The sequence below is a fragment of the Nerophis ophidion genome, linkage group LG20 (assembly GCF_033978795.1).
Source record: "Nerophis ophidion isolate RoL-2023_Sa linkage group LG20, RoL_Noph_v1.0, whole genome shotgun sequence".
In the NCBI taxonomy this organism is placed as follows: Eukaryota; Metazoa; Chordata; class Actinopteri; order Syngnathiformes; family Syngnathidae; genus Nerophis; species Nerophis ophidion.
Genome location: NC_084630.1, coordinates 32,402,736 through 32,410,991, shown reverse-complemented (window position 1 = coordinate 32,410,991; position 8,256 = coordinate 32,402,736). Strand labels below are relative to the sequence as shown.

The following is an 8,256-nucleotide window of genomic DNA, read 5'->3' as shown; positions in this document are numbered from 1 at the left end:
TCATTATTATCATTATAATTAATGAGCAGGTATCGGACACCTCGGTCTACTTGGACGCATCCTCGCTCATCCACTGGCCGAGAATTGGTTGGCAACAGAGAGTGAAGCTCTTGGTTGCTTTGTTGGGTCTGCTCCTGTCTCTGACCATGCTCCCCCCGCCCCTGTAGACGATGGCGTGGAACACCGCAGAGGCCACCACAGTGTATATGTTGTTTTTTTTGTTGTTGTTTTACTTTTTTGGCTGTGTGTAGAAATGACTGGTTGTTTCAGCTCTGGTCTTTTAATGTCTTTGATATTCTTTGTGTTATTTGATGTTTCCTACTTACATACATGGTTGTGTGCTATGGCTACGAGTTTTTTCCCCCCTTGGCTTTAGTCTGGACTCCCTCTCCAGGGGCCCAGGCTTGGACTGAATTATTTTTTTTCCTCACACCCCCAGCGTTTACCCTGTTTCTCATCTTTTTTGCAAGGCGCACCAGAAGTTGGCCGACCCGTCAGCGATCATGTTCTGTTTCCCTGTAATGTTTGTTCGCTCTTGAATGGGGATTGTGCTGAAATCTTAATATCCCCTCGGGGATTAAGGAATATTTGCTACCACATTGACCCATGGTTGTACATATACAACCAATATAAAACATCATCTAAATCATATTTTTTGGAGGTATTTTACAATAATAACATAGGTACATGTTGTAGACATTATAAAGATCACAGTAAAAAATATTAGATGCATTCTACTTACATTGATTTGATCAATTTGGTCCAGTAAAGAAAAGGGTTGTCATTCTGCGAAGATTTTCAAGTTGTGTGAGATTCTCTAGCCTCTGGGCGGTCCTTAAATACAAATTTCGAATGTAAAGTCATTGTTAGACTGAACAATAGACGCCGATGACTATGTTAATGTAGGGTGTGTGTGTGGTGTGGGGGGAGGGGTTAAAATGACAAACCTTTTAACCCTTTTTAAATGAAATAAAAATGTTGGAAATATATCACTGTGGGTCTAAGAGGGTTAAAGTATTTCTGATTTTGATTCCGATTATTAAAATGAGCTGCATTTTCTTTTTTGAATGAAAGAAACTGCTATTCTGAATTGGTCCACTGGATGTCACAATAGCAATTCTGTTAGGCCTAGCAAAAGGTACAAAGTAAAGCGCGGCTGCGGCTCCTCTTCCTCGACCCAAATGCAACTTAAAACCTGTTTTATGTTTTCTGCTTCGAACACATATTTAACTGGCACCTTACTCCCCCAAAACCTAACCCTTTTGAATAGTTTTTATCTCTGTTTCTTACGGTTTCTTGAGTGAGCTCTGGATTGATACGTGGACATGACAAAGGAGGTATTTGATACCTCGAACAGTTTACAGGTTGTGTGTTTTGTTGAATCCCACAAAGACTGTGACTTAGTTTAATGCTGGCTTTGTAGATACGCTGAGACCAAGTCTAAGCTCATTGTGTTTTTGAAACTGCACCAATGTCCTCAGAATTTTTAACAAACTCGAAATGCTTTGTCCAGAGGATTATTTGTGATTTGCACGTTTTCAGAATGTGCTTGTCCTATTTTAGCCAGAAGTAAAACAAAGTATATAACCTGGAGTTGTCTTTATTTTTAAGTTATCATGCCAGGATTTTACCATTCCGGCCCACTTGGGAATAGATTTTCCTCCATGCGGCCACTGAGCTAAAATGAGTGTGACACCCCTGGTCTAAAATGTCCGCAACCTGCAGGCCGGTGGAAGTTGCTGGAAGGCGATCAACAATGAGCTCTGAAAAACCTGGTTTATGATGCAAATCGTCAGCCATTCTGTGAGGATATTTCCCTGACATGCAACTTTTTATATCTCATTTTCATTCATGTTGTAACGTAGGTTAGGAATAATGTTTGGTGCTGTTTAGAGAAAGTGTGTTCAAATGTTCTCATCAATTCATGCTGAGGAACTGACATTTTGACAAAAAATTATAGTACTGAATTTTTGGGATGTTTTTGAATGCTTTCTAAATATTAAATAAACGTAAATAAAAGGCCAGGTACAATGGAGCCAATGGGAGCTCCTCTATTCCGCCCATAAAATCTGATAAATAACCGTTCAAAAACTGCCAATCATGCATTAATGGTGCCTTCTCAGATGTGTAAGTTACCCATGCCTTGGGCACTAATACACCCCCATACCAATTACAGATGCTGGCTTTTGAACTTTGCACCTATAACAATCCGGATGGTTCTCTTCCTCTTTGTTCCGGAAAACACAACATCCACAGTTTCCAAAAACAATTTGAAATGTGGACTCGTCAGACCACAGAACACTTTTCCACTTTGCATCGGTCCATCATAGGTGAACTCAGGCTCAGCTAAGCCGGCGGCGTTTCTGGGTGTTGTTGATAAATGGCTTTCGCTTTGCACAGTAGAGTTTTAACTTGCACTTACAGATGTAGCAACCAACTGTAGTTACTGACAGTGGTTTTCTGAAGTGTTCCTCTGCCCTTGTGGTGATATCCTTTCCACTCTGTCGGTTTTTGATGCAGTACCGCCTGAAGGATCAGACGTTACGGGCATTCAATGTTGGTTTTCAGCCTTGACACTTATGGGCAGTGATTTCTCCAGATTCTCTGAACCTTTTGATGATATTACGGTACACAGATGTTGAAATCCCTAAATTCCTTGCAATAGCTCGTTGAGAAATGTGGTTCTTAAATTGATATTTTTGCTCACGCATTTGTGACCCTCGCTCCATCGTTGTTTGTGAATGAGGTGATATCCTTTACACATTGATTTGGCTATTTGATGCAGTACCGCTGGAGGGATACAAGGTTCGTAATATCATCGCTTACGTGCAAATTTCACCAGATTTCACCGGATTCTCTGAACCTTTTGGTGATATTACGGACCGTCGATGGGGAAATCCCTAAATTCTTAGCTCGTTGAGAAATGTTGTTCTTAAACTGTTCGGCAATTTTCTCACGCATGTGTTCACAAAGTGGTGACCCTCACCCCATCTTTGTTTGTGAATGACTGAGCATTTCATGGAAGCTGCTTTTATAACCGATCATGGCACCCACCTGTTCCCAATTAGCCTGTTCACCTCTTGGATGTTCCAAATAAGTGTTTGATGAGCTTTCCTCAACTTTCTCAGTCTTTTTGCCACTTGTGCCAGCTTTTTTGAAACATGTTGCAGGCATCAAGTTCAAAATGAGCTAATATTTTCAAAAAATAAAGTTTGGCAGTTCGAACTTTAAGTATCTTGGCTTTGCGGTTTATTTTAATTGAATATAGGTTGAAAAGGATTTGCAAATCATTGTATTCTGTTTTTATTTAAGATTTACTTCACTGGTTTTGGGTTTTGTACTATTTTTCGCCATAATATTGAGGATTAATATCTTAGAAGTGGCTTGGCACTGTGCATACAAGACACATTCGATGCAGCTCGCTCCCAAATTCGGTGTTCTGGCAACACGCACCCTCCTGGAGTTCATGCAACTCCTGCATGTGTGCAACAAAGAATATGGAAATGTAATTGTGTCTCCCTAAGCGTGCATCCATTGTGAGTAGAATCTAAACACTGGCACACAGCTGCAGTAAAGATCGGCTGGGCTCGGCAGCCGATCAGTTAGCAAAGGCAAATATCTGCCTGGAGCCTGATGATGGACATCTCTACCTGTAAATATAAGGGAAGTAGCAACCCAACCAAATTGAATAAGGCCTTGAAAAATGGCTGTTTAATAGTCAAAATTGCAATACATTTTTTTTTAGGATAAAATGTGCAAAATATTATTCAAAACATGTTTTTTTTTTGTTTTGTTTTTTTAATGAAACATGTAATTTAGCAATTGTTTTTATATATTCAAGTCGTGTACAAGGTACATTTGTAGCAGTGAGTGTTTACAACAGCACATTTGGCAATTAAATGTTGGAATGTTTACATATTAATATCATTAATCAGTGTTTTGAATGGGTTTGTGTTAATTTGTGCATCAATTTGCCAAGGAACTGGAGGTAAAAATTAGCCATTAGCTAAAATCTCATATATTTATAAGTCAAATGTTCATTACTTTGCATTGTCACATTTTAAATAAACTAAGTTAAAGTTAAAGTACCACTGATAGTCACACACACACACACACACACACACACTGGGTGTGGTGAAATTACCCTCTGCAGTTGACTCATCCCCCCTGATTACCCCCAGGGAGGTGAGGGGAACAGTGAGCAGCAGCGGTGGCCACGCTCAAAAATAATTTTTTAGGTGATTTAACCCCCAATTCATACCCTTGATGCTGAGTGCCAAGCAGGTAGGTAATGGGTCGCATTTTCATAGTCTTTGATATAGGGATGTCCCGATCCAGGTTTTTGCACTTCCGATCCGATACCGATATTGTTTTTGCACTTCCGATCTGATACCGATACTGGCCTATCCGATCATGTATTAAAGTTTAAAGTTATTTATCCTACTTAGTTGTCAGATTCATGTTGAAAAGGGTTTTACTACTCTTGATAACAACTAGCCAGCTGAATTAGGTGAGTTTGAATAATACACAATGGTTGGTATTCAAGGATAAACACAAAATGGAAAAAAATATACATGACAAACAGAAATGGCATCATTAAACAGTAAAAAAAGTGAACAGTATAAAGTGCAAATAATGCTGTAAACATTGTTAAAAAAAGCAAAACACACAAACAACCTGAGTGGGATAAAATGTCTATGAATCAACATCAATACTTGCTCTTGAAGAAGTGTAAACTTAAAGAATAAAATAAAAACTATCTACACACTCCTTTCAATTGTTTGCCCCAGTCAGGGAGGGCAAACAATTGAAGTCCAAGCATAATGGGGAGATTCTTTCTAACAAAGACAAGCACTTCAAGATGCTCAGGTGTCAGCCTGCTCCTGTGTTCATCAATGATGAGTGCTAAAAAGCCTCTCACTCTCAAGAGTCATTAAAATGTCTTACAACTTTACCACCACGCTTGGCTTTATTGTGGCATGTTTTTCACTCCACCTCTTCATCTTTTTCGTTTTGTAGGGTAAAATAATCCCACACAGCTGACATTTTTACCGTAACTTTTAATTCACATGGCCGTCTTAACTGTTAGAACACATACTTGTGGATGTGTTGAAGGTGTGCTGGAAAATGCGGAACGGAGCATGGGGAGCAGCAGAAGAGTGGAATGTATTATTTAAATCGGTGCGTTGGAAAACACGGACCGTGTTTTTTTAAAAAACTGGATCTAGATCGGTATTTTCCCATGCCTTGCCGATACACATTTTTAGGCAAATATCGGCAGCCATTCCAATCCAAATATCTGATTGGAACAACCCTACTTTGATATGACTCGGCTGGAGTTTGAACTCACAACCTACTGATCTCAGGGTGGACACTCTAACCACAAGGCCATTGAGCTGGCACTAATTGTAAATTTAATAAAATCAGTTTATTGGAACTGCTTTATGGTGATTAGGGATGGGTACCAAATTTATTATTCACTTCTATGTACTACCGGGTACAGATTTAAATAAAATCATATTTTGATATTTTTGTTGCATGCGGCTCACATACTTGGTCGGGTAACAAGCAGCTAAACACACAAACACAGCCTCGAGGTCAGGGGTGTCAAACTCATTTTAGCTCAGGGGCCCCATGGAGGGAAATCTGTGCACACGCGGTCCGGAATATTAAAATCATGGCATTAAAACAAAAAATAAAGACAACTTCAGATTTTTTTCTTTGTCTTCCTTTGGCCAAAAATAGTCTTATTGCCGTCACATGGTTACAAGGGAGGTGGTTGCATCTTTATGTGGTCCACAGTGAGAATAAAGCCTCAGTACCTATTAAAAAGCGGGTCTCTTCATGTGTGGAAAACAGGAAACTCGCAAAAATAACAAAGAAAAAACACACTTTGCATGAACTTTTAATATAAATTTTGGTAACACTTTAAGGGGAACATATTCACAATTAATTAGTTGTGTATTAACATGCAAATTAGTAACACATACATATTGGCTATTAATTAGTCATTATTAAGGACTTAGTAATGCTTTAATCTGCATGTCCTTATTATACAATCAGTAAGCCATTAACAAAGAGTTAACCAACTCTAACCCTAACCTTTATTGCTTATTAGAAACCCTAACCCTTATATGTTCCCCTTGTGTCCAAATAACTTTAAATTACGTGTTAACACTTTAGTATGGGGAACATATTCACTATTAATTAGTTGCGTTTTAACATGCAAATTAGTAACATCTTGACTCTTTGTCATTATTAAGTACTTATTAATGTCTTATTATGCATGGCTTTATTATACAACCAGTAATCCATTAACCAAGAGTTAACTCACCCTAACCCCAACCCTTATGGCTTGTTTGTAACCCTAACCCTTATATGTTTCCCTAGTGTCCAAATAACTCTAAATTAAGTGGTAACACTTTAGTATGGGGAACATACTCACCATTAATTAGTTGCTTATTAACATGCAAATGAGTAACATCTTGGCTCTTAATTAGTCATTATTAAGTACCTATTGATGCCTTATTCTGCATGGCCTTATTTTACAACCATTAACTAAGAGTCTTCCCTTATTTCAATAACCTCAAAATTGTTGCTTATCCATCTTCTGCTTATCCGAGGTCGGGTCGCGGGGGCAACAGCCTAAGCAGGGAAACCCAGACTTCCCTCTCCCCAGCCACTTCGTCTAGCTCTACCCGGGGGATCTCGAGGCGTTCCCAGGCCAGCCGGGAGACATAGTCTTCCCAACGTGTCCTGGGTCTTCCCCGTGGCCTCCTACCGGTTGGACGTGCCCTAAACACCTCCCTAGGGAGGCGTTCGGGTGGCATCCTGACCAGATGCCCGAACCACCTCATGTGGCTCCTCTCGATGTGGAGGAGCAGCGGCTTTACTTTGAGTTCCTCCCGGATGGCAGAGCTTCTCACCCTATCTCTAAGGGAGAGCCCCGCCACACGGCGGAGGAAACTCATTTCGGCCGCTTGTACCCGTGATCTTATCCTTTCGATCATGACCCAAAGTTCATGACCATAGGTGAGGATGGGAAAGTAGATCGACCGGTAAATTGAGAGCTTTGCCTTCCGGCTCAGCTCCTTCTTCATCACAACGGATCGGTACAACGTCCGCATTACTGAATTGTTGCTTAATTGTTGCTTATTAGTAACCCGAACCCTAGCCCTTATATGTTCTCCTAGTGTCCAAATAATTAAATTACGTGGTAACACTTTATTATTGGGAACATATTCACCATTAATAAGTTGCATTATAACATGCAACTTAGTAACATATTGACTCTTAATTAGTAATTTTTAAGGACTTATCAATGTGTTATTCTGCATGGCCTTATTATACCACCAGTAAGCCATTAACTAAGAGTCTTCTCTCAATAACCTCTGAATTATTGCTTATTAGTAATCCTAGCTCTAACCCTTTTAAAGGCCTACTTAAACCCACTACTACCAACCACGCAGTCTAAAAGTTTTATATATCAATGATGGAATATTAACATTGCAACACATGCCAATACGGCAGGTTTAGTTTACGAAATTACAATTTTAAATTTCCCGCGGAGTTTCTTGTTGAAAACGTCGCGGAATGATGACGCGTGACATCTCAAGTTGGAGGGGACATATTAGCGCAGCACCACTAGCGGCTAAAAGTCGTCTCTTTTCATCGCGCAATTAAACAGTATTCTGGACATCTGTGTTGCTGAATCTTTTGCAATTTGTTCAATTAATAATGGAGAAGTCAAAGTAGAAAGATGGAGGTGGGAAGCTTTAGCCTTTAGCCACACAAACACAGTGTTTCCTTGTTTAAAATTCCCAGAGGTGAAGGTTTACTATGGATCAGAGCGGTCAAGCGAACATGGCCCCCACCACTGGTCAACAGGCAGGCTTTGGTGAGAAAATTGTGGTTAGAAGTTGCCTCTTACCGGAGATCAGCGGAACTTCTGTCGTGCTGCTGCTGCAGTGACTAATTCCCTCAGAGACTGGCGTCAAGACACCCGTGGACACATCCCTCCGACTATCGGGTACTATTTAACTCACTAAAACACTAGTAACACAATAGAAAGATAAGGGATTTCCCAGAATTATCCTAGTAAATGTGTCTAAAAACATCTGAATCGCTCACAATGCAATCTCCTTTTTTTTTTAATTTAACTTTTTTATTTTATTTTATATATTTCTAATCCTTCGCTATCGATATCCTCAGCCACAAATCTTTCATTCTCGCTCAAATTAATGGGGAAATTGTCGT

At 39.8% G+C, this 8,256-nt stretch overlaps 1 long non-coding RNA gene across 1 annotated transcript in view; it reads right to left on the bottom strand.

The window, feature by feature from the left end:
- Positions 1 to 749: 749 nt before the first annotated feature.
- The window catches only part of LOC133538605 (uncharacterized), a 67,976-nt gene continuing 60,469 nt past the window's right edge, over positions 750 to 8,256 (bottom strand). Inside the window, exon 3 of the long non-coding RNA XR_009803053.1 lies at positions 750 to 834. This is a non-coding gene — a long non-coding RNA (uncharacterized LOC133538605). The remainder of the gene's footprint in view (positions 835 to 8,256) is intronic.